Genomic DNA, 24,036 nt, shown 5'->3' on the forward strand with positions numbered 1-24,036 from the left:
TGCCGACATGTGTCTGTCTGACCGTTTTGAGTCCCTGTGTGATCTACAGACTACAGGACCGTACCGGGGCATCAGGCAGCCTGAGTGGTTTTAGAGACTGAAATTCAACTAAAGCAAGCAATTCAACTTGAGTAAGGCACTGAAACCTTGTGCCAAAACGAGCGAAAAAATTTCCACACAAGGATCTCTGGGGTGTCCTGACTCCAATTCATTGATATTTGTGCGTATAGACATATTGATCCCACATTCATTTCCATCAAATTATCTGACTCTGCAGCAACTTCAAACCTGCATCTGGCAGAGCTGATTAGTGGAAGTGGATGAACAAGACCTTGTTTCTCTCTATGCCACCAATAAGCAATTCAGTAATGGTAATAATAATAATAATAAAAGACTACCCGCTTCCTCCAGGCTTGAGAGGAAGTGTTGTTGGCCCGGCTCCTCCTGCACCTCTCTGAGCTCCATACATACCAAAGACAGCAGAGGGGAGAAGAGAAAGGCTCCTGTTAATGTTTAACCAGGCTATGTAAAGACAGAGTCAGATAGCTGAGCTTATGTGCAAATAGTGTGTGTGTGTGTGTGTGTGTGTGTGGGACAACAATCCGTTTAATGGCTGACATGTATGGAAATACTGCAGCTCTAAAGACGCAGTGAAAAACAATCTGACTCAACGTACTGAAGTATTCTGTGTTTAACATGCAGAGGTGACCGTGTTTGCAGTACACAGGTAATAGTGATGTAGTAAGTGCTGTAATAATTGATGATAACTGTGCCTCTGGAGTATCACTTACATTGTATTATCCAAGTTCAGCACAAATGGATTTCGAAAGTCTTTGGCACTTTGAAAGTACATCGAACCTGAAATTTTTTTTGTTAAGGTAATTGGGCTCATACCAGGACCAGGGAAACTAATTTCATTCCACCTCATGTTTCTACATGTGTGAAATGACAATAAAGCTCCTTGAATCCTTGAATCCTTGAAATCCTTGAAATGAAATTTAAACTTAGTGATTAATTGAGTTGATTCTGATAAGCTGGGGCGTGTGTGTGTATGAAAGAGTGTGTGTGTGTGTGTGTGTGTGTCTGTGTCGCATCCATACATGCATACATGGATTTCTGCACGTGTGTTAACAAGAGAGAGAGCGAGCTTTTTTTTTTTGGCCATGTTGGCATTACTTGTACTGTGTGTGTGTGTGTGTGTGTGTGTGTGTGTGTTGGTGGTTTGTATGGAAAGTGCTGTGTGCAGTAGAACGGGGGATTTGGTGCCATCAGCACAGTGATGTCAGCACACAGAGACAAACAAAGCCACAGTCCAAACCCTCTCCCAACTACCCACAATCCTCCTGGACACTGTGGGGGGCCCTGCCTGGGGGCCTCCCTGCCATTAACACACACACAAACACTCACACGCATACACACTCACACACACACAAACACACATACAGTTGCGTCCACAGGTTTGGTAAACACATAAACATGTAATACGGGCCGCATGAACCCAAACACTCACGCTGTATTGTCTGTGTACGATACTGTCATGTTTGATAGTAACAGTACACTTGTACATCTAGTGGCCAGAGGGGAACCTCGTTTACGCAGGGCTAAATCAGGGTCCTTTGGTTTACACATGATGTTCCATTCTGGACCGTAAACCAACAGTTTGAATCTTAAACAGACTATATAGTAAAGTGCTTTTCAGGAAAGCTAAGCCAAAACTGTAAATTACATTTAGGAAATTAAATCCAAATTCACAATCCAGCTGTAAACTTCACGTTATAGTCACTTTTCTAAAGTTAAGCTCTGATTATGAAAGTAAAACCTAATCTGAAAGTATTTTTTTGGTGAGTAAAGTCAGCCATAAAAGGGAATCAGGGAAATCAAGTCAATTAACTATAAAATAACTTAAAATAACTCTTAAATTCTTCCAAACTTTAAAACTGTTTTAGAAAAGAAAATGTGACACTGAAGCCGAAGCCGTTAAGACAGTCAGTCCGTCCCTAAAAACAACACAGCCGTGTGTGCGACACTTCACCGTGTGTCTGTATTGGCTCTGTAACAGCGGTGAGTGAACAGTCAAATCAGAAACACACCTCTGTTTGCTTTGTCTTGGCCTTCTGCCATGCTGCAGCAGCCTCAGACACATGCCTTGCAAATGGAGAAAGGCATTACTGTTTTTGTGTTCGTGGTGGAGTTGATATGAATATACTGTGACTGCGCCGAGACAATAATATAGATCTGATGATGTGTTTGCTTAACATAACACAGGCCTTTTGATGGAAATGCTTATCTGAAGGGCTCGCGAAGTTTGGTCAGACCGACGTGACAGACTCTGGCTGAAAACAGCTACAAATCTTCAACGGCTTCAGTTCAGCTATATCAATATTTGATCTGTCTGCACTGGTAGCACTCTTCCCTGCAGCTCTTCCATTAGCATCTCCAGCCACCGCGGCCGCCGTTAGACTGAGTTGTAACCAAACACTATACATGTTCCAGTCCAGCGACTTGGCAGCAATTCTGCACCCATCGAGCTCCGTTTGGATTCCACCCCAAACCTTCACTGACTGCTTACACAGTTCATCCATACCTCTTCACATCTATGTTTTACACACCGTTTTTTTTTTTTTTGTGGGTATTTGACAAAGACATGCGCACCATACAACGATGCGAAAACGTGGGCACAAAGAAAGTAGTTTGCAGTATCAAAGCTATTTTTATATATACATATATATAAATATGTATATTGAGCCACCTTAATTCCAAGTCATTGCAATCTCAGTGAGCAATAAAACTGCCTGTCAAATAACCAATAAAAACACAATGAAAAGCCAAGTGTGTGTGTGTGTGTGTGTGGCCTGTGTTTGCATGGTTATGCTCACAGACTCAGACACTTGAAGGGCAAACTGTAAGTTAAAAATTAGAGTTAAATTAGAGCTCAACTCAAACCACAACAGCAAAAAAAATTAAAAAACTAAACTAAAATAAATAAAGATGCTGGCTCCAGTTCCTCCCTGTCCTCACGCTCTGGCTTATTTCCATCCAAGTAAACCCAAGCTCGCGTGTCTGCACTCCCCTGCAGCAGACGTCGTAGGCAGCAGCCCAGAGGATTGGTGGTTGATGTTACCGTCATGTGAACGTACTTCTGTGAGTAACACATACGTGTCTGCGTATGGCGGATCCTTCGTGCTGTCTGAAGCTCAAATGCGGCTCTTCTGCACGTGACAGGATGACTTCATTAAAAGAGGGGTCAGTCAAACGCTGTCAGACGTTTTGGTCTGTGTTGTTTGTCTTCTCTTTGAGATTTAGTTTCTCTTCAGGATCAGTTCTTCCAGCTCTGGCAGGCTAAACAACTTTTTGTGATATTTTGCATTCTGAATGCAACCTTGGGGTTTTGTAGAATCATCTAATATTGAGCTTTTGTCTTGTGAAAAGGTTGATCAGTGAGGGTGCACATTTAAATGCCAAACAGTAGCTATCTTAACTGTTCTGTTACTATTGTTTTACCAAAATAAGAAAACAAAATATCAGTGTATTTATGGAACAAAAAGATGTTCTGTCTCACACAGGCAGTGTTGTGCAAAAGTCACCGTAGTTTCTTCTTTGCCTTATAAAGACCGTGGTGTGTGAACAAAGCGTGAGAGTTTTATATTGTCTGAAGAACTTGGTGTGAGCTGGATGGTGCGAGTCTGAACGAACTGTGAGGCTTTCAGTTTTAATGCTGCCATCTCCTTGTCGAACTGTTACACAACAATTAGCAACTGTTGCTGTTTGTCTCCGATCTTTAAATGCCCTTCTGTCCAAAACAGTAGGGGACAGACTGGGGCTGACAGTGTGTGTGTGTGTGTTGCTTTTTTTGGGGCAGAGGGATTGGGGTAACTGGGCATACTGGACCAAAACAGGTCCTCATTGTGTTGCAGGAGGAAGAGCCGGGTTGTGCTGCACCCTATTCAGCCAAGTTTGAGGTGGGGTGGGTGGGGGTACTGTACACACACACGCACACACACACACACACACACACACACACACACACACGTATGTATGCATGTGGGGGCAACAATAGCTTCCTTTGACCCGTATAATAAGGCAGCTCTTCATATCCAAATGGCAGCAATATATTTGCAGCCGAAGCTTCACATCGGTTTAGCACCAGAGAGTCAGCTTTATCTTTACTGCAGTACACGAAGGGAAGAAAGTCAGCGAGGTACTAGCATGAACTGCATTTGTTGCCTGGTAACCCAACTTTGCATCAGGAAGCAGTGGAAAGTGTTGTGGGTGTGCGACGATTTCACTGTGAACTCTGATCTTTCAGTCTCAGCAGCTTTTCACCAAGGCTGAGTGTTTTATAAACCTGCCTGTTTTTAATTTAACCACATAAGTTCTACTAATTACTGTGATACGATATCCATCCTTTCTGTTCAGCCATCGCTGCTGGTGCTGCTTCAGCCCTGACCTTCGCCTGAATATTGCAAACTAACTAGGGACAAAACACTGCAGATTCCTCTTTATACGTGAGGATTTCCTTAATGGTGACCTACAACATCGAAATATCACTGATCATCACCTTTTTGTTTTTTCCAGTGACGTAACAGGAGAGTGAAGAGACGACCAGGATCACACCAGGGCCCTGCACGAACCGGACGGCAAATGGGAACTGGTAGGTTTAGGGAACACACCCAAAGACACACACACACACACACACACACACACAGTGAGTCCCATAGAGAGCCACAGAAATGCCCTGGAGGGTGCCAGTCATGCCCAGCTTCCGCTGCGCTCCAAATTGAGCGTGGCACAGAGTGTATGAAGTCAGCCGTCTGGAAGACAGCCAAGCATTGTTCCTTCGAGCAGCTGGATGGTAATTACGAGAAAGAGAGAGAGAGAGAGAAGGAGAGAAAGAGAGGGAGAGAAAGGGTGAGGTGGGGTTTGCCATCTCACTACTGTTGCTTCTGCTTCCTCTCCTGGTTCATATAGGAAACACACACAGAATATGCTTTATAGGAAACAAAAACATAGTTCACACACTCACTAAAACAATCAGGTGTGTTTTGACTAAAAAACGAAACATGCTAGTTTTTTCTAGGCTTTCAATCGCAGTCTTCCTCATCGAATGGAGTTTGTGCAGTTGTCATGGAAATACGCTGTAGCTCAGCTCTCACTGTGTGATCTAAGTGTGTACTGTAGTCTGAACTAAGTACACAGCTGAGTTTTCTCCATGAAAACCAAGGAGACTGTGATGCGTAGTTTAAAGAGACAGAAAAAGCTTTTTAAACCTTAAGGAAGGATTCTTCTTTTTCCGTTTCCGAGGTCGGGACTGACTTTTCACACTCAGTCAGGTGTGGTTTAGATTGCAGACACAACCAAACTGATCAAACGTGTAGGAAATGAGAAACGTTTTCATTTGGCTTTTGACGTTACTTTAAAAACGTCTTTAATGCAAACTAGCACGTGATTACAGAAGTTGGTGTTTATCCGTGCACCAACCTGAAGCCAGTGCAGAGATCTGAGGACAGGTGTGATGTGATCAAATCAGTGTTTTCCTCATCAGGACTCTGACGGCTGCATTTTTAATAGCTGTAGTGGAGCCCACAGTGGACAGTGACGCTCAACAGGTCAGAAAATATAAACAGTATAAGAACATGAGCAAACCCAAACTTTCTGCTGCTGATTCAGAATTTGTTACCCAACATTACAGACTAAGATTCACTTAGTATTTTCCAAGAAGCCTTAATATGTACACCGTGTAGACAAAAGTATTGGGACACACATCTTTATTGTTGAATTCAGGTGTGGTATGGGGCTGTTTTTCAGGTGTTGGGCGGAGATTGTGAGTCAGGACTTTTGTTCCAACATCATTGTCTGATCTCACAAATGCTCCACTGCATGAATGGGCACAAATTCCCACAGAAACACTCTAGAATCTTGTGGAAAGAGTCCCCAGAAGAGTAGAAGCTGTTAGAGCTGGAAGAGGGGGACCAGCCCCACATTAAGGTCTTTGTATTTAGAATACGATGTCACTGAAGTCTCTGTTGGTGTAATGTTCAGATGTCCCGGTACTTTTGTCCATATAGAGTATTTTCACTTACAAAACTCTGGAGCTTCTGCAGTCCTGAGCATGTATGTTATGTACATTTATCTGATTTAAAAGAAAAAAAAATGACATAAAGTGGGACACGATGCTGATGGAAGATAGGAGAGAGGGTGGAGAGAGGGTGGAGAGAGGGTGGAGAGAGGGTGGAGAGAGCTCTGCAGCCATCCAGACCTGAGGAATGTGTCAACTCGCTGTCAACTATGTGCTTCTTTGTCATGAGACCGCAGCGCACTGGAAACACGTAAAGTTGCCTTTTTCACACCTTCAACTCCTCCCGCCCTACTTCCTCCACCCCCTTCCTCACACACAAACGCGCACACACACACACACACAGTGGCAGCAGTAGCCAGGCCAATGCTAGTGCAGCTGTGACCAGAACAATAGCATTCCTCAGGTTTTAAACGCCTGGCACTTAGATTCCTAACAGCCAAATTCCTGGCGGGGAGAAGCTGGGGGTTGCCATAGGACACTGAGAGCTGTGAGACGCCTTGTAAGGAGGACATACAGCTGTAAAGCGCTGTGTGATTTGTGTTTTTTATGAGAACGATGGATGGGTTCATGGGGACAGGAGGGGGAAGCTTTGTTGTTCCACCTCATGTCCTCTTTTCCTCAGATGTGACACTCTCAACGCTCCCAATTTTAGCAGTTTAGGTCGAGAGGCGTCCTGCTGCTTTGCCGGTAGCATCATGTGTCGATAGAAGCACCTGTTAAGTCAACACGTGTGCCTCGTAATGCGTTTTTGGCACACGTGGTGCTGAAAACTACACGGATGTGTTGAAAACGGCACATTAGTTTTAAGAGCGCTAAATTAGGTGTTAACAAAGGAAACGGACAAAGACATGTTGTGTACATACGACAGTCAGAGAGAACGTCACACAGTACATTAAGCGAGTCACACCAAAACCATTCAGATCATTCCCCTGGATCATTTCTTTCTTACATAACCCTTGATTTTAGTCTTTATACAGAGGATTTTTAAAAACTCAGCTGCCGCATGTCCCTCATTTGTGTTTGTGCTTCTGATATGACTTTACTGACAACTAAACCATCTTTTCCCCTGAGAACGCCTTTATTTTGAAATCCTGTGCATTGCTGCTTTCCCGTGTCAGTACATTAAAAGTCCTAAAGCTGTGCTTTGCCCATCATGTGTGCCTCCTCTGGTGGCTTCACTTCACACAGCACTGAGCTGCCAAACTATCAGCCCATCTGAAATAACCCCCAAAAATAATGATTCTCTCATTAACCACGCCTGTTTCACAATTTAAATATAAATGAATCTAATTTAGAAAACCTCAGCCACGATGAAGGAGACTCATTTAGAGCCAATCTAAAATTAATGAGGGCATCTGGAGAGAGAGGAGAGGGGCCCTGCGTGGCTTAACAGATACCGCAGTTAACAAGCTACTGTACTTTAAACACTGGAAAATCCCCATTAATTTTAAAGTTAACGCACTACTGTACTCTGAATGGTGGAAAAGAAGCTTTAATGTTAGTTCAAACATGTTACGGCGACATCTTCACACTGACTCTTGGCCTCTAACTGTCAAAGCTCCTTTATGTTGTCATACGGCAGCATTTATCAGACCGCGCCTGGTCACACAGAATTATAATTTCTGGGACATTTTTCCATTACAATGGCACATGAATATGTTTGCAGTATGCAATAGTAGAAAATGTTCTTGTGACGCATTCTGCTTCAGTAAAACCAAATTATTAATGTCAGTCTTTTATCATTTACATTTGACAGCAGAGTGACATGAACCATCAAATAATGCACAAACGTACTCATTTTAATGCTTTCCAATGCTCTGATTTATTAGGAAAACTATCCATTTCTGCAAAATAAAAGTTACGTAAGTTTTTACATACATACAGGTCTGCATATAAATCTGCTTAATCTGCTTTAATTTTGCTCTCTTAAAACCACCCGTTTTTAATGACATGCAGCTTGCAACGTCCTTTGCCTCCGCAGCCGTTCGAGTGGCCCCAGCAGATGCCAGCCAGCTCCCACAGTGACTGTTTGGTTTTGCAGGTTTAATTCCCGATGGGTTTGGGTCCAGAGTGATTAGGCTGAGCCCTAAAGGCCGGCGGGCTTGTCAGGTGTCTCCACACATTAACGTTGTTCTGCTCACACCCTGAGCTGACAGCACAGCCAGGCTGAGGGGGAAAGAGAAACACTGATCTGGCGTGTTGGGAGGCACAGACGGATGGAGAGAATTGTATTGTTCAAATACCAAATAAGATTTGAAAAGAAGAATTTTATTAACATGAGGGGGATTTGTCAGAAAGTCCTTCAGATTCAGCAGGTTGTCAGTGATGAAGTTTAACTCTCTGTTCACAGTGTGGCCTCTCGGTTCTTTTGTCTTGGCTGAAACGAGGCTGGTGGCTCATTTTGAATTAGGGGCTTCCATAAACAGGGAAGCTTTATTTTGATTGTATCTTGCCTTCATCGTATGTTATGTTGAAACTGGATGTAGAAGTTGGGACAAAGGTTAAGGAAGGACAGTCACACTTTTTATATTCTGGGATAAACTGGAATTTTTGTCTTTAAAAGCTGTGATGTTGCTAGTATTTTATTTAAAAAAAAAATAAAAAATCTGTGGCGATATTATTGGTTTGACGTGTCATTGGCCTTTAAATTTACACAATCTTCCAGAGAGCAACATAAATAGGTTTTTAAATGCAAGAACACACACACAGAGAAACAGAAAAACCTAATTTAACCTATTTGTGAGGGGCATATGCTGAAATAGGTGGAAGTTCAGATACGTACATTTATGGGGCTTTTCTTCCTTCCTGATGACTTTTAGTTTCTCATCCTTTCTGCCAGTGAAAGCAACATGCTGATGGATGCTACCTCAACATTTTCTTTAGCCTTTAACCCCAAAAGCAGCTGAGTGACAACACAGTCGACTTTTCTCTGCTGGATTCAAATAAACTGGCATTGTGTCTGTGCACAAACAACTTCCTGCATGCAGACGTGCAGCTTGTTAATGGGGGGCGGGCGACCCAAAAGAAAAAACTCTTCCTGCTTCTGACCTCCAACCCCATCCTACCCCACCCACACCCACCGCTTACACAGCATGGTGCAGCTATAGGAGGGAGGAGGTGATGGAGAGATGGCGTGAGGCTTTAGTGTGTGTGTGTGTGTGTGTGTGTGTGTGTGTGTAGGCAGAGGAGGTGATGTTAGGTTTTTGTGTCGGGGGGAAAGTTGTGTCCTGGTCTAAGGGAATTGAGGAATAAAGTGGAGGAGGTGGGGGGAGGAGGCGAGATGAGACCTGCTGGGAGGGCAGCCTATATACACTCCTCCTCCTTCCTGCTATACCTCTCCCTCCATCCCTCGCCTCTTTGCGCCCTCCTCCCACTGTCTCCGTCCATGGGGGTAAAGTACATTACATGCTTGCTAATCAAACCTCCATTACAGGTTTGAAGGGGAATGAAGTCTCAAGTCGTCTTCTTTTCTCCTCCCTCCGCTCACTTCAGGGTGTCTCCTTCACTTTCCTCCTGCTCCTCCATCTTCAGCAAAACTCCCTTCTCTCCTCCAGAGCCTTTAAATGAGAAAATGTTGCTCCAACCACAACATGCAGGAGACAGACGGTGCCATGGTAACATGTAGTGCCCGAATCATTTCAGAAACAAAGTACCATCAGTGTCATGAGTGATTACTACAGCCGTGGTTATTGCAGAGGCTTTTGGTCCTCACGAAGGCTCTTTGCAGCAACAAGTCTACAGTCTATGAGGAAATTAGACACTGCATTTCGGCGATTTCATTAAGTGGCTACTGGTCGAAGTCTCAATTCCAAGTGTGAAGAGTGACTCCCTTTGATGTGTCCTCTTTAGGTTCTTTGAAATGTGATGTGATTTAGTCTAAAATTGGACGTATCAAACATTTAAATGCTACTTTTAAAGTTGCCGATTCAACACGATCTCATGCGATGATGTATGAATAGCGCGCAGATTTTAAGAACACTTTGAACGTCATTTTACACCATATGCTACAGGTGCAGCAAAGGATGAAGTCAGGCGGACTTTGTCATGTGACCTTCGTCGTAGTAATCACCTGAATTTTGCCGTCTTGGTAACAGTAAGACAAAATGAAAGTTTATAAGCTCGTCAAAAGGGGAACAGTTTATCCATGAATGTGACATGGGCACCAAAATCATGAGAACTCATAATGACTAACTGTAGTGGATAACCAGCCACTTATATCTAACTAGCTTGCACAAAATGACGTGGTAGTTCAGCTGTAGCACAGAATCATTGTAATGGCATGACTGCCTTTGATTCTACTTTGATTTAGGCCACAGTAAGCTAAACTAACAGAAGCTCACATGGTGCACTGGGCTCATTTGAATGAGCTGCAAAAGCCTCTTCGGAGCTCTGTGGTCTGCTAACCATGCAGGGGATCAGAGGATGAGGTCTGCACAATACAACAGTGACACATACTGGATCTACTGTACACAATATCTGGGCTTGCATATTGAAACTGATACACACACGGCTACAAAAGACACAGCAGAGACGGTCTTACTGGGGTAATTAACTCAATTACCATTTCTAAGAGCAGGAGCAGTCCTGGCATAAAGAGGCAGCTTTTGAAATATAGTCATGTGTGTGTGTGTGTGTGTGTTCTGTAAACATAGAGAAATAGTCCATTATTTTATCAGTTATGGTTATACACAAGCTATATGTCAGTGGTGCCATTGACCTTCCTGTACAAAACATCTGTGAAATATATAAAAGACACGCTCTAAACTCTAAGTCTGATTGAAACGTAGATGTTCCATTGATATCTTCCATTCTCACAACACCTCCTGCCCAGTGAAGGCAGACATTTACAACTGTGTTATTTACCAAGCAAAAATGAAGTGTAATAATAATAATACTTTAATGCCCTCCTCCTCCTCCTCCTCCTCTGTTGATAATTGGTTTTAGTGAACACCTGTATGAGTGTAGATTGTTCAGGGGATTATGGTCAGGGAAGTCTTGAGTCACCACTAATTATCATCTATTTCTCTCTCTCACACACACACACAGAGTTCCCATGTTGGCCTCCCTGCACCAAAACTCAAAAGATTTAATAGATATTTTAAGCTCTTAGCAGTTTTGTCAGCTTTAGTCGGTGGAAAGCCTTCTTAGCAGTAGTTCACAGGGGCAGTTGTTGTTATTTTGGGATGTCGCCTTCCCTCGGCTCGGCTCGGTTTGTATTTTCAGGAAAGTCACCTGTGACATATGACATAATTTGAGCCCGATACATGACACACACTAGCTGGAAAGAAAGAATGAAGAGAAATGTCTTCACAAATAGTCCCTAAACTCCATCTCTTGCTCTCTCTCTCTCTTTAAGTGTAATTAACGACATCATTATGTGCCGCGACACGAATATGGGTCAGTAAGCCGGTGAACCAGATGACGTGGAGCCAAGTTGTTGGACGGGATGAGAGGACTTACGATGGGTAAACAGTGTGGGATAATTCAGGTGAAGGCATGAGAGAGGGAGAGAGGAAGAGAGGAAGTGTTCTCGGTCGCACACTGAAATCTGAGAGAGGTGTGTGTGTGTGTGTGTGGTGGGGTGTGTTTGTGTTTTTAGATCAGTGATGAACAGACAACACGTCCTCAAGTCAAAGAGCTCCAGTGGCTAAAACCCTACAGGGTACCAAGACAGACGGACAGACAGAGACACACACACACACACACAGACAGGTGATTCATCATGTATGTGAGAAGGAGGAGGGAAACTGGGGGGAGAGAGAAAAGAAGGCATGGACAGATGAGCAGGAGGTGAAGTGGAGGAGGAGTGCTGGGGAGTGAGGGGGGACCCAGCGGGGAGCAATAAAGAGCAACGGACAGTTCACTTAGTCCAACTTATTCATGTATTTAACAGAGACACTGATTAAATTCCCCTTCGCTTTCTGTCATTGCACTAAGCTCTCATTACTGTCGGATCCCTGTGCCTGATATTTGTCAGGGAGAAACTATTTTCAGCTCAGCTTGAAGGACTTTGTCTTGCTGCCAGGTGAAACACAGAACAACAGTATCACCGTCGTCATCCAGCAGTTTCACAGGGTGGAAGACCCACCATCGGCCGACTCGTCCGAAACATGTAAACATTTGGTGGCATGAGAGATAAAGCCTCCATCCCGAGGGGAGAAGCTCATACAGTGGAGGACGAGGACGCTCTAAAATGATTCAAGTTGATAAATTCTTCTCAAATCACTCTGAAAGAAATGAATCTGCCCGTTTAATTTGCGTATTTATTTAGTTCAGTGCGTAGTTATTCCATACTTCCACACTGCCATGTCCACAAATGGCATAACAATAAAGACATACGAGAAGTAGAGTTTGAAGGTTCAACAAATAATTTCAGGAGTTCCAGAGCTTTCAGTCATATTTTGTGGCCTTCGTCAGCAGAATCTTAATCTTAAAGAGTAATTGTATATTCATGGACAGATTGACACGACAGGAGGATGATGATCCACCAGAGTAAATATTATTTTCAAAGCTCTTCTAGCCAAGTACACTTTGGCAGCCTGAAGTGTAACAAGAAACAACTTTCACTTCTGTGTATGTCACTAACCGGCCATCCTGGAAACTAAACACCTCCCTACTGTGTGCTGAGGTGGACGAGTCCAGCTTTCTCCACACACTTTTCACTACACTTTGTGAATTTCACTGAACATCAGTTTACACAAGTATTTCAACATTGTAAGCTAGCAACTGCACCCCAAAAAAACCCCCAAAGCGGCTAAAAAATTAAATAAGAAGTTGTGTCATGGAGTAAGGTCCCTCCATTTAGTCTGAAACTGGTGCCCGTTTTATTTAAAAATCAGGGCCAGTGTAGCTTTAAGTCTTGGGGTGGCGATATGAGAGGGGGGAGGACGGGAGTGATGGACAGCTAGAGGGGGGGTGGGGGAGGGGGGAGGTTCAGTGGATGGATGGAAGTAGGGAGGGAGGGAGGTGTATAGTGCAGCAGAAACTTCCCATGCTGGCCTCCCAGTGTGGCTACGTAATGAGGGCAAGGGACACACACACACACACACACACACACACACACACACACACACACACTCCCTCCCTCCCTCTCTCATGGCTGAGCCTGGCCCCACGGCTGATTAGCGGCACACAAAGGCTCCAAACAGAAGTAGCAGAGGACACACAATGGGAGCAGGGCCTCAAGGCGTGGTTTACTTCTGCCCTGAGGGAGGGGGCGAGAGAGCCAGAGAGACAGTGAGGGACTGGTAGAGAGAGAGAGAGAGAGACAGAGCGTCCCACAGAGCTGGATGGCCAACCGAGGGGAGGAGGCGAGGGGGAGTCGAGGGGCGAGACGAGGGTTCGGTGGGGTTAGAAAAGTGACAGAAGCAGAGAGGAGTTTTGTTTTTGTCCTGATAAAGACATGACGGGTTTCTATCGAGTTCTGTTTGCAGCATCAGGAAACCGGCTGAGCGGGTCACCGTCACGACTGCATGTTCACTGTCCCATCCAGGCTCCCGTCCACCTGTTGTGAAGCACATTCTGAAATTTAAAAACCTCACACATTAAAAGCATACATACATAATAAAAAGTCTGCATTGTTAGCTAATCTGTTGAACCAAGAGGCAGAAGATGCAGGTGAGGCAGATGGACGCAGGAGCAGCAATGCTGTGCCACCTGCTTCCACCTCTTCTCATTATGTCTCACACTTCGGCGTGTTGCTCCCTGCGTCTTATTACATGCCCATCACAGATCGGAAAACACGAAAAGCCAGAGGCAACAATGAAACGGCACAATTTACGGGGGAGTTATGTAATCTTGTTTCGCACACTCGTCGCCTTCAAACTGGCAACATATGAGTGAAAACACACCCAATGATTCATATGGGATGAGTTCATTTATTTAAGTACCGACCTGATCTGCTGTAGAGAGCTCGTCACTGAGTCAGCAAGTGGAAATAATTTTTACTACGTAATCACTCCTCTCTGGTGGACATGATGATGGAATAAAAATGAATCGCAGGGAAAATAATGAACTATGATTATAGCTTGGTAAGACCGACACGGTGCATCCACCTGTTAAAGGTTACAGGTAAACTGTGTGATGTGGGGCTGGACTGTCGGAGGCAAAAGTTGACAATCAAGAGAGAAACGATGTGAGGCTCTACATCGTGTATCACAGTCTGACCCGGTGACCACCATTTCTGACCGAAGGTTTCACCCCGTTTCTCTCACCGCGGTCGAACTTCAGGACCAAGTTCTCCCAATGTGACCACTGCTCTGACCCACATTTACAAACCAGCCAATCAGAACGCTACATGAGCTGAAGTCTCATCTCATCTTGTCTTTTCACACAGTCTTCTCCTCCTCTTTTGATTTGTTAAAATGTATTTAAGTGCCAACTTTGTGGCCAAAGCTTAAACAGTTTCCTGTTTCTGCCAATAAGTTCATATCAAAATATTTACTGCAGCAGATGTTTAGTGATAATCTCCACGTAAATTACGTTAATTCATACAATACTATTAAAATGCGTTCTGATCAAAACAGTGAGTGTCCTTATCAATTAAAGGTGTTTGATAGCCACTGTGGGACAGGGCGGTTTGGACTTGAAGTCCTGTTCCCAGATGGGTCCTCCAGCTTTGCAGGGGGTGGTGTCATGGTGTGGAGCAAGCGGTCTATAAGCCATATAATGTTAAATATCAGACAATTTAGCATTAAAGAATAAACGCAGCAAACTCACTAGGAGTTAAACTATTTGATAAACGTATGAAATTAAAGATGAGGAGCCGTAATTTTTCAAATGGTCATTGTTTGAGTTATTGCGACCACATTACGTGTTGAGAGCTTTAAAATCATCCCAGCGGCTCTTTGCTCAGATTGCTATCTACGTATTTCTGCAGAGAAGGAATACTGTATGGCAGCCACTAATGAACAAGGCCTTCTTTTCACAGAGGAGCAACGGCTGCTGTAATCTCCACTGTTCAATTAGCTGCACTGACCGGGACGCCACCTACACTTCATTAACAGGAAGGCGAAGGTATGGAATTAACCTCCTTCTCTCTCTCTCTCTCTCTCTCTCTCTCTCTCTCTCTCTCTCTCTCTCTCTCTCTCTCTCTGTGTCTCTTTTCCTTTCTCTATCTCCTGCTATCTCCTTTTTCTTGACTCCTGAAGAAATATCTCAGCAGCAGAAAAGGGAAACTATTCTAAATTAGTTTCTCTGTATCAGTTAAAAAAATGATTTCCTCTCACCATTTAAATAGAAGCTTCTGGAATATTTACGGAGAGAAAGTGGGGGGTTGGGGGGTGTAAATCCACAAAGACAATTTAGCTTTTCTGCCTCTTTTCCTGTTTTTCCAATTACTTAATGCTATTTAAATACACCCGAGCTGACACACACACACACACACACACACACACATTAACGGTCCTCAGCAGTGGAGAGGCTCCTGAAATAAGTCACGCAGTAATTGTATTTGATAAATCATAAAAGGAGCCCATCAGAGGAAAGCTAGCTGTAATAAAATGATAAAATAGACAATTATGAAAAAAACCCCTGGCCTTTAATTTCCTAAACACACTCTGGAGAGAGGCCGTTTAAGCCGGAGCGATTTGACGAGATGCTCAACACGTCATTTTCCCCCTCTTTGACACTCTGAATTACACCGCAGGCCTCTGAAACGGTTGGAGCATCAGCAGAACATCGCAGACGCCCCCTCGCTGCTGCTTCAGATCTCCTCGGTTCTCATGTGGTATTTGTCCAGCTGTGAACTCATCCTTTGAAGTAAAAGTACTCTGTGTTTTTGGGAGATTAGCAACCTGTCCGCTTAAATGAACTGAAAGGAGAGTAGACAAATTAATAAGAATATTTAACGGAAATAAAATGCTTTTCAATCCACGCTGGCTGCTTTTTAGCTTACAACTGTGGGCTTCCTTCTGCTCCTGATGTTTATTTTGACCAGAGCTTCTTGGAGGCAAATAATTCGGCCTCTCGAGATTTGTTTGTCTCAAGTTTCTTTGAGACCAGTTTCAAGAGGTAGAGCCCAGAAACAGGTGGTTCTGGTTCTGTCCAAAGGCAACAAAGCAGCACCCCTAAAGTTCACATCTTGTTTGTTTCATGCCCTCACAAACAAAAGCGTTTATTTCTTGGCTAAGGGCAGTGACTTCCTGCAGTCGTGTCATCACTGTGAGTGAGTTACTTCTTCCAAACATAAGTGACTTTTCGTTTTTAGACTTAAATTGTATGCTGTTTTCAATTCTGCAAAAATCAGATTTATGCAAAAGCTACTTGGTTACATGTGAAAATGGGTTAAATAATCTTCACACAGGACAGGAACAATGGCCTCCTAACCGGCCAATCACAGGACAGGAGGGCGGGTCAGTTTTGCCTTTCCCTGTTGTATTCACATTACTTTGTCGACCTGTGGAATAAAATTCCCATCTGCTTATGATGTAAATTGGTTCCCGTGAATGTGATGATGTGAGCTCATACAGTTGGTGTATGCAGAAAGTTCATCTCCTCTTATGAGGACGTTACAATAAATTATCACAGGTGCACTTACATTACTTGTATATCAATAAACCTGATGTCTACACTGGATACTCAGAGAAAGTTCACTTCTTATCAGTTATATATATATTTTTCTTTTCTTTTCTTTATTTACTTTTGCATAGGCGAGTGTTAGCAGTCCAGTCAGGATTCAAGATGCTACAAACTTCAGTCAGCAAACTCACCATCGTCACAAGATCACATTCGCTCAGATTCCTCCCAGACTCGTCTGGCTGAGACAGCTTTGACGTGTGAGATCTGCAACACAAAGATTAAAAAAAAAACAAAAAATCAGATCTCTTGGTCCTCGTGTAAATGCAGCCAGGCTGTGTGTGTGTGGTGTGTGTGTGTGTGGTGTCTTGTAGGTGTAAAATAACTTGGAAAAGGTGATTTTCCACCATAGTGAGGTTTCCACACTGCGTTTCCCCCAGGCAGTAGCAGAGACATGATTGAATTTTGTGTGTGTGTGTGTGTGTGTGTGTGTGTGTGTGAGGACACTGGTTTGACTTGACTTAACACACACCTCTTGCCTTTGCTGTGTCTCCATGTTGGTTTAATTACGAGTTCATTATGTGCCCATGGATTAAACACAAAGCGTTTGGTATTTTCAGAAGTGCATGTTTTCTTTTTTTTAAGAAGAAACGTTGAAAGAGAAACCATTTTTACCTCATTATTCCTCAAAAGAGTTCATGTGGATGTGAGGTTTTCATCGTACAGCAGTCTGATTGCACCAGGAGAGAGAGAGGGAAGGAACAGTTATTACCTTCACACACACACACACACACACACACACACCTGAGTCTTGTGTGCCCTTTGTGTCTTCCTCCCTGCAACACACACACTGACGCTGCTTCTCTGTCTCCCTGCAGGTGAAGCTGCTGATGGCGTAACATCGAGCCAGCAGGAGTACAAGAGATTGAGAGTAAATGAGAGCTCGGTGTCAGCGGCGGCAGCCATTTCCAGGTGAAGCAAACTGAATTAAATCCGAACTCTGAACTGGAATAACCTGAGCTGAGCCGAAACGAAAGCTTCAGTTGGACAGGACACACACTCTGAGGTTTTGGGGCAAAATGTTCAGGCAGAGAAATACCTTGAAATAATCCAGATGAAAACCTTTTCTTATTTACACATGTTGTTGAGCTGACGGTTTCCTTGCTTAATGGCAGCTTTCTCATGTTTATGTGATCAGAAACGCAGTGCAAATTCTATATTAGAAAAACGCAGAGTCACTCCCTGCTTAGTTTATTTCTGTTTCCTTTGATTTATTTGGGGATATTTGATGCTGCTGATGTCCATGGAACGGCTTGAAGGATCATCATGGAATGAAAGCCTATAAGAGCTCGCGTCCATAAAGCGTTTCTTTGGGCGCCGGAGCCTCCACAGCAACATGCGGCCGTCTGTTTTCAGACAGCCGTGACTTTTTGTACGACGAAGCTCTGAACTCACAAAGGCGCTGGTGTCGTCGCAGTCGTTCCTTTACACACAACCTGAAACATGTTAAAATAGGCGGGACTCGTCACCTTGGTAACCAAGGTAAAAATGGAGGAGAAGCTTGTTCTGTCCATTGTGTCCATACTGAGCTCTGTGGTATGCCGGACATAAACCACACCGGAAATCATAACCGAGACAGAAACACTCTTTCGAGGACGGAGATCAACCAGACACTGTTGATGTAGCATTAAGTTAGCGACTTAGCTAACATCAGGTGGTTCATCCCAGCACAAAATGACTTTACGCACACAGGCTCTTAAAGTCTAAAGCTGCTGGAGCTAAATTTTGGGTTGTGTGGCCTAAAGAACTGTTGGATGAGGAGCTTGAGTTCCTTGTGCCTTGTGTGGGTGGAAGAAGAAGTCAAACATTTAATCATGGAGTTGGTGGAGACCCAACACAGAGCTAAAAGAGAGTAAATTTCGGGAATCTCCAAATGAACTCCAGGGTTGCTCTGTAACAGCTGGATGTGCCAAGAAGCAACTGTTTACTAACAAGTTGACCACCACCACCGTGAAAGGTAATATGTCATTGTTGTGTCCACAACTTCTTCCTGCTGCCCCCAGGAGGCCAAAAAAGTTATCACAGGCTTGAACAGCAAACGAAAAGCACAGCAGGTTTCCTCACATAGATTTTCTCATGAAACCTCTCTCAACATGTTTCTGAGGTTTTCTGTGCACGTTTGAAGCTGAATGCGTGTTTGCCACTGTGATGCACAATAAAAACAAAATAACAAAGTTTCTTCTGCTTCTTACTGGAGTTCTGACTGATTTTGTCCTCTGTTTCCATCCCTGGAATGTGAAAAATTTAAATAAGTTTCTTTTAGGTTCCCTCATTGTTCTTCAGATACACTAGTGTTGTACAAAATCACCACACACACACACACACACACACACACACACACACACATACACACACAGGGGCACAGGGAGAACAGTAGCCCCTGGCTATCTGCAGTAGTGAGTGTAAATGATCGCATATCTGTGGTCATAACTCACAGCCATACAGGCTGCTGATGGAAGCTGACACCCAGTGTCTCTGTGGCCTGGATGTGTGTGTGTGTGTGTGTGTGTGTGTGTGTGTGTGTGAGGGAGAGAGAGAGTCACGTCGCTTCCCCTTCTGTGTCTTCTCGTCTTCCTCCTCCTCCTCCTCCTCCTCCTCCTTGATGCCTCGGGTGATGAAACTGACTCTGTTACATCAGACCAGCACCCCCCCAGCCCGCCTTTTTCCTCCACCCACTGACACACACTCACACACTCACTGAACACACACACACATTTGTTTGCCCACACTCTAGAACCACATTAGTGTGTTTAACCTTATTGATTAGGCCCCTTGATACAAATCAGGGTGATCCATCACTGATATCTGTGTTTACGGGGCGGAGATGAGCTGATATTGATGGATGACAGATTAATCAGTAAGCACAGTGAGAAGGAACGCGTGGATGCACGGAGCGACGGCGGCTTTGTTTCCTCTGTGAGCCGAAAACTAATGAAAAAGAAACGTCTGTTGCTGAATTATTTTTGTCCTTTCAAATTCAAAAGCTTTGAGGTTTGAGTTTAAGCTGGTTCTCTTTAACAAAGTAACATAATGTGGATAACAAAGGTTGTTCCTTAACAGATAATAACATTCAAACAAGGCTGCTTTGGCATGATAGAAGCAGCTAAATCAAAATGTTTGCAAATCCAGGCTTCTCATTTAACTAAAAACAAAGCACTAATACAGAGATGATCATTTCAGTGAGAATGGGATGTCACAGTCGTATTGTTCTCCAAAACTCTTCATTTAATACAGAAGTCACAGATTTCGTTGCTTATTGTGGAGATGCTTGGATTGTTGCACTTTCATTTAATTTCATAGTAAAACCTCACTCTGGCTGGAGTTGATTTTCATTCAGTTTTCTCCAAAATTAACATTTCTGTCATTTTCTAACATTAAATCTGAATAAATCTGATCTCTGACTGTGTGTACTCCTTACTGAAGAACTGCACAACTTGAATACACACCAACACACAGGAAGTTGGATGTGGTACCACAGGGTGACTGTGGAAAGTGGGCGTACCTGCTGGTTCAGCTGTACAGGTATCTGTCATCGGGTCTGAAACAACATGCAAAGTGCAAGTGTCAATCAGGATATTTGAATAGACATTTATAAACCTATAAAAGATGACACAGTATGACAGATCTTTGCGGTATGTCAAGACAAATAATGTCTCTAAAGGCTGACATGGTGGGTACGTTCACACCTTCAGTTTGAAATCAGTATTTACTGTTCATGATTTGTAGTTTTTGAAGAGTGTGGGGGATCGTTCCTTCAGAGCCAAACCAGAAAAATATTTTAATGGTGGACCATTTACACCAGCCACTGAGGGTGAAAGTCACTGCCTTTGGCTTAGCCTGGGACAGTAGTGTCCAGGTATGCACAGGTGGGACTTTTCAGACCCTGTAGAACAGGTAAGTTGATATGCTACAGCAGGCAGCTGACCACACATCTGAATATATTGAAGCAGTGGAGTCAAAACGCTTATCAAATGAATGAACTCTATTCAGGTCAAGTTGACTTTTGAGACTTCGGAGGCGTGGATGGATTAGAAAGTTGTGTGGTTTAATCGCTGACACAGCTGAAGACCGGCACGTCAGCGTGTCACATTTTTCAGTGGTTCAATTTTATTGTTGTCAGAAGGTGTTCGTGTTATTGTATGCCATAAAGGCCTGAAACGCCAGCCTGTCTGAGGCTAAAACGACCTGCTTTCAAAGACCCTGAGGGTGGACGATCTTTAAATAACAAACAATAATAATGATGGCGATGATGAATGATGATAATAATAAATACATTTAAATAATAACAAATACTTGGGCTCCTCGTGTGTGTGTGTGTGCTCAGTGTGTATTATTACCTCTGTGCTGCTACAGTGTGTGAAGTTGTTTGACTCAGCGACTGGTTGTCTTTCAGTGTGACTGAGTGTGGCGCTGGTGAGAGTCTTGTCATGGTGTGAGCTCTGGTGATGGCGAGCATGTGGCCCAGGTGACCCGCTTGATCGGGGAGACCTCCTGTCGCACCGCCAGCCCGACTTCCTGATGAGGGTCACCCTGCAGGGCTGAGCGGCGGGGAGCAACTCGTCCTCCAGAATCCAGCAAAGGAGAAAGAGAAGAGAAGGTGTGTGGCAACGGGTAGGTGTTTGACATATCTCCCTGTGATGATTATTTGATATTTTAGATTAGCAGAAGTCAGCTGACCAATGGCAGCTTGCCAAGTGGAGTAAACAAAGGCTAATTCCATAGCACAACCCTGACACAAGATGCCACACCGGTTGTTCAGATAGACAGCATGTCTTCTCCTTGAGGCCTCGCCTGGCATGTACCACAGGTAGTTTGAAAACGGATAGTATGACACTCAGTCTCCTCCGAGGTGCTTGCAAAAATGATAAATTGTTAAATGACAAACTGCTGGCGTGCAGAGGCTGCCAGCTTCTCGGTGAGCTCCTGTGTTTACCGTAATCACGGCGATGCCTCAAACATTCTCAGGTCTCGTTTAGTGCTTAAAAGACAAAACAAACAGTGTAGTACATGATCCTGTCGCTTACTGAGGGCATGGCAGAGAGGTGTAGGTGGCTCTCTCTCTCTCTCTCTCTCTCTCTCTCACACACACACACACACACACACACACACACTGTAATTGAAAACCTCCCCCTTTAACGTTGTGAAATGCCCTTCAGCCCTCTGGAAGACTGTGTTCGTATCACGTCGCTCCCGCTCAGAGACACACACACACTCACACACACGCAGTAGAACGAGAAAGTGGAGGAAAAAATGCTTTAACGTTATTACAGTTCAGCTGTAAGGTCAGCGAGAAGGCATCTGTTTTTCTCACCCCTCGCTGCTCTCGCTGGCTCTGTCTCACCGCGGGAGCATCAAATCAAAAACTCGATTCCGCCCCTGAAGGAGACTCCTGCTAATTATCTGTTAGGTGGGTGGGAGGGAGACAGGCAGGCAGACAGACAGACAGGTTGAGAGACAGTCTCCTCTGTGGAGAGACGCAGTAAGACACTGAGCTGCTGTCTGCAATGAGCTTGTTGTTTTTCGAATCAAACGCTTAATTTGTTCATGATTTCACTTCAGATATAAAAAATTAAATCTGCTTGTCTCAGCACTCACTTGGAGCACAAGCTACTTTGTTGTGTATGTTGTGTTTAGCGCGAGGCAACATGAAGGAGTTAGTATTTATTTACCGTATAGTTTGATTAAGCATGGCTGACCCTGGTGTCCACAGCAGCTGTGACGCCAGCCAGCTGCCTGCTGTGCTGCTCAGCACCTTTTAACATCCCTGCACGACTACCCACTACAAGACACAAGTACTGGAATTCACTCAAGTACTCTGATGTTATGCTGCACGCTACATTTCAGTTGGAGTTATACTTTTTTTTCAAGATCCACGTATTTCACACTGTGATCACACCAAAATGCACAGGTGTTAACGCTGTGCTGTGGCACAGGATGAGTTTAGGGACATTAGAAGATGAATCTCATCTGGATCAGGTTGTAATGTGGTGCTGAATATGTTTAGACTTTATATTTCACTCAGTGGAGACGTAACTTCAAACATGATAGAAGATAGCAGGGTAGATTATAACTGTTATAGGCTTCACCACACACTGTCTCTCTTCTACACACACACACACACATAAAAACAGACAAATGTGCCTCTTCTGTTGGCTGGTAAATGAGTGAGTGTGTGTGTGTGTGTGTGTGTGTGTGTAAGTCATCAGTTTCTCTTTTGAAAAAGGCTGAATAGGCCGGCAGCCACAGAGCGAAACACATTCAGCCTCCAGTTCTCCACATCACATGACTCGCTCTGCAGACACTGATGTCACACTTTTTATATTTTAACCATCAGCATACGTGCATGCAAGTTTGTTAAACAAAGTTTGTTGTCTCGCACTTTGTCAAACTTGTGATGTTTGAAATAAAAATGTCACAGGAAAGCGAAAGCAGAAGAATAACACAAAAGATGATAAATATGATGATTTTTTAAAACTATAATATGAATCTAAGCAAATTGACAGACGGAAACAGAAACTAATAATCCCTAAATGTAAATCAGACCACAAGATGCACATGAGGTGCAGCGGAAGACTAATGTGTGATAGAAATATGTCACCATTATGTTTTAATTACGATGTGTTCATCTCATCCCTTCTTCCTCTTCACTTCCCATCTCCTCAGATCTCTTCATCTTCTTCTATCTAATCTTATCTCACCCCCACTTTGTTCCTGTTTTTTAATAATTTGTCCTCTGAATAACCTCGCGTCACTCCTTCCCTTGCCTTGTTTTTTTCTTGATTGTTTTTAAATAGAACGTAAAATAACACAGTTCATCTTCACCCCTTGCACAGACTCCACTAATGAAGTGCGGACTGTGACTTGATGGCATCGACTGCCACAAACACAAAACAATGCAGCATCAGTGTGAGAGACAACAGCAGACGAGACTCTTTTCTGCCCATCACAACAGGAAAGAATCCACTAACACGTCTGTGTCTCCTGTATATGCAAGGCTCATTATTTTCAGGTTTTATTATTAAATCCGCATGCAAATCAGGAATTCTGTTTGCAGTGCTGACACTCAAAGTCAAAGTTCTTTAATAGCTTTGAGTAATATCAGTGCGTAATAAGGCTCATTTGTGCCGTACCCCCATTTATTCTTCCCTCTCTGTTACTTTAATCCACTTCTGAACAACAAGGACATCACATGTTGTGAACCGGCACTAAACTACACTAAACTAAAACTTTGTGTGTGCATTTTCCACAAAAGAGCGACAGATACAAACTTTGACCATAGCATGAAAGCTAAAACTTAACAAGGAAGAGAGAGAAACATTCAGTATCGGCGTATGAAAGTGTAAACACTCTGAATCACCAGTTTATGTGCTGTGTACAGATTCCAT

At 43.7% G+C, this 24,036-nt stretch overlaps 1 protein-coding gene across 3 annotated transcripts in view; it reads left to right on the plus strand.

The window, feature by feature from the left end:
• sox2 (SRY-box transcription factor 2) overlaps positions 1-21,349 on the plus strand; it is a 152,821-nt gene extending 131,472 nt beyond the window's left edge. For 2 of the 3 annotated variants that reach the window (XR_006843516.1, XR_006843523.1), the window contains 3 exons: positions 4,576-4,651; positions 15,006-15,091; positions 17,470-18,842. The gene's annotated coding sequence lies outside the window, so the exon portion shown is untranslated. Of the gene's footprint in view, positions 1-4,575; positions 4,652-15,005; positions 15,092-17,469; positions 18,843-21,044 lie in introns of those variants that run through there. The other variant, XR_006843517.1, reaches the window with a different exon arrangement.
• Positions 21,350-24,036: the final 2,687 nt, after the last annotated feature.

The sequence above is a fragment of the Scatophagus argus genome, chromosome 6, assembly GCF_020382885.2.
Source record: "Scatophagus argus isolate fScaArg1 chromosome 6, fScaArg1.pri, whole genome shotgun sequence".
NCBI classification, from domain to species: Eukaryota; Metazoa; Chordata; class Actinopteri; family Scatophagidae; genus Scatophagus; species Scatophagus argus.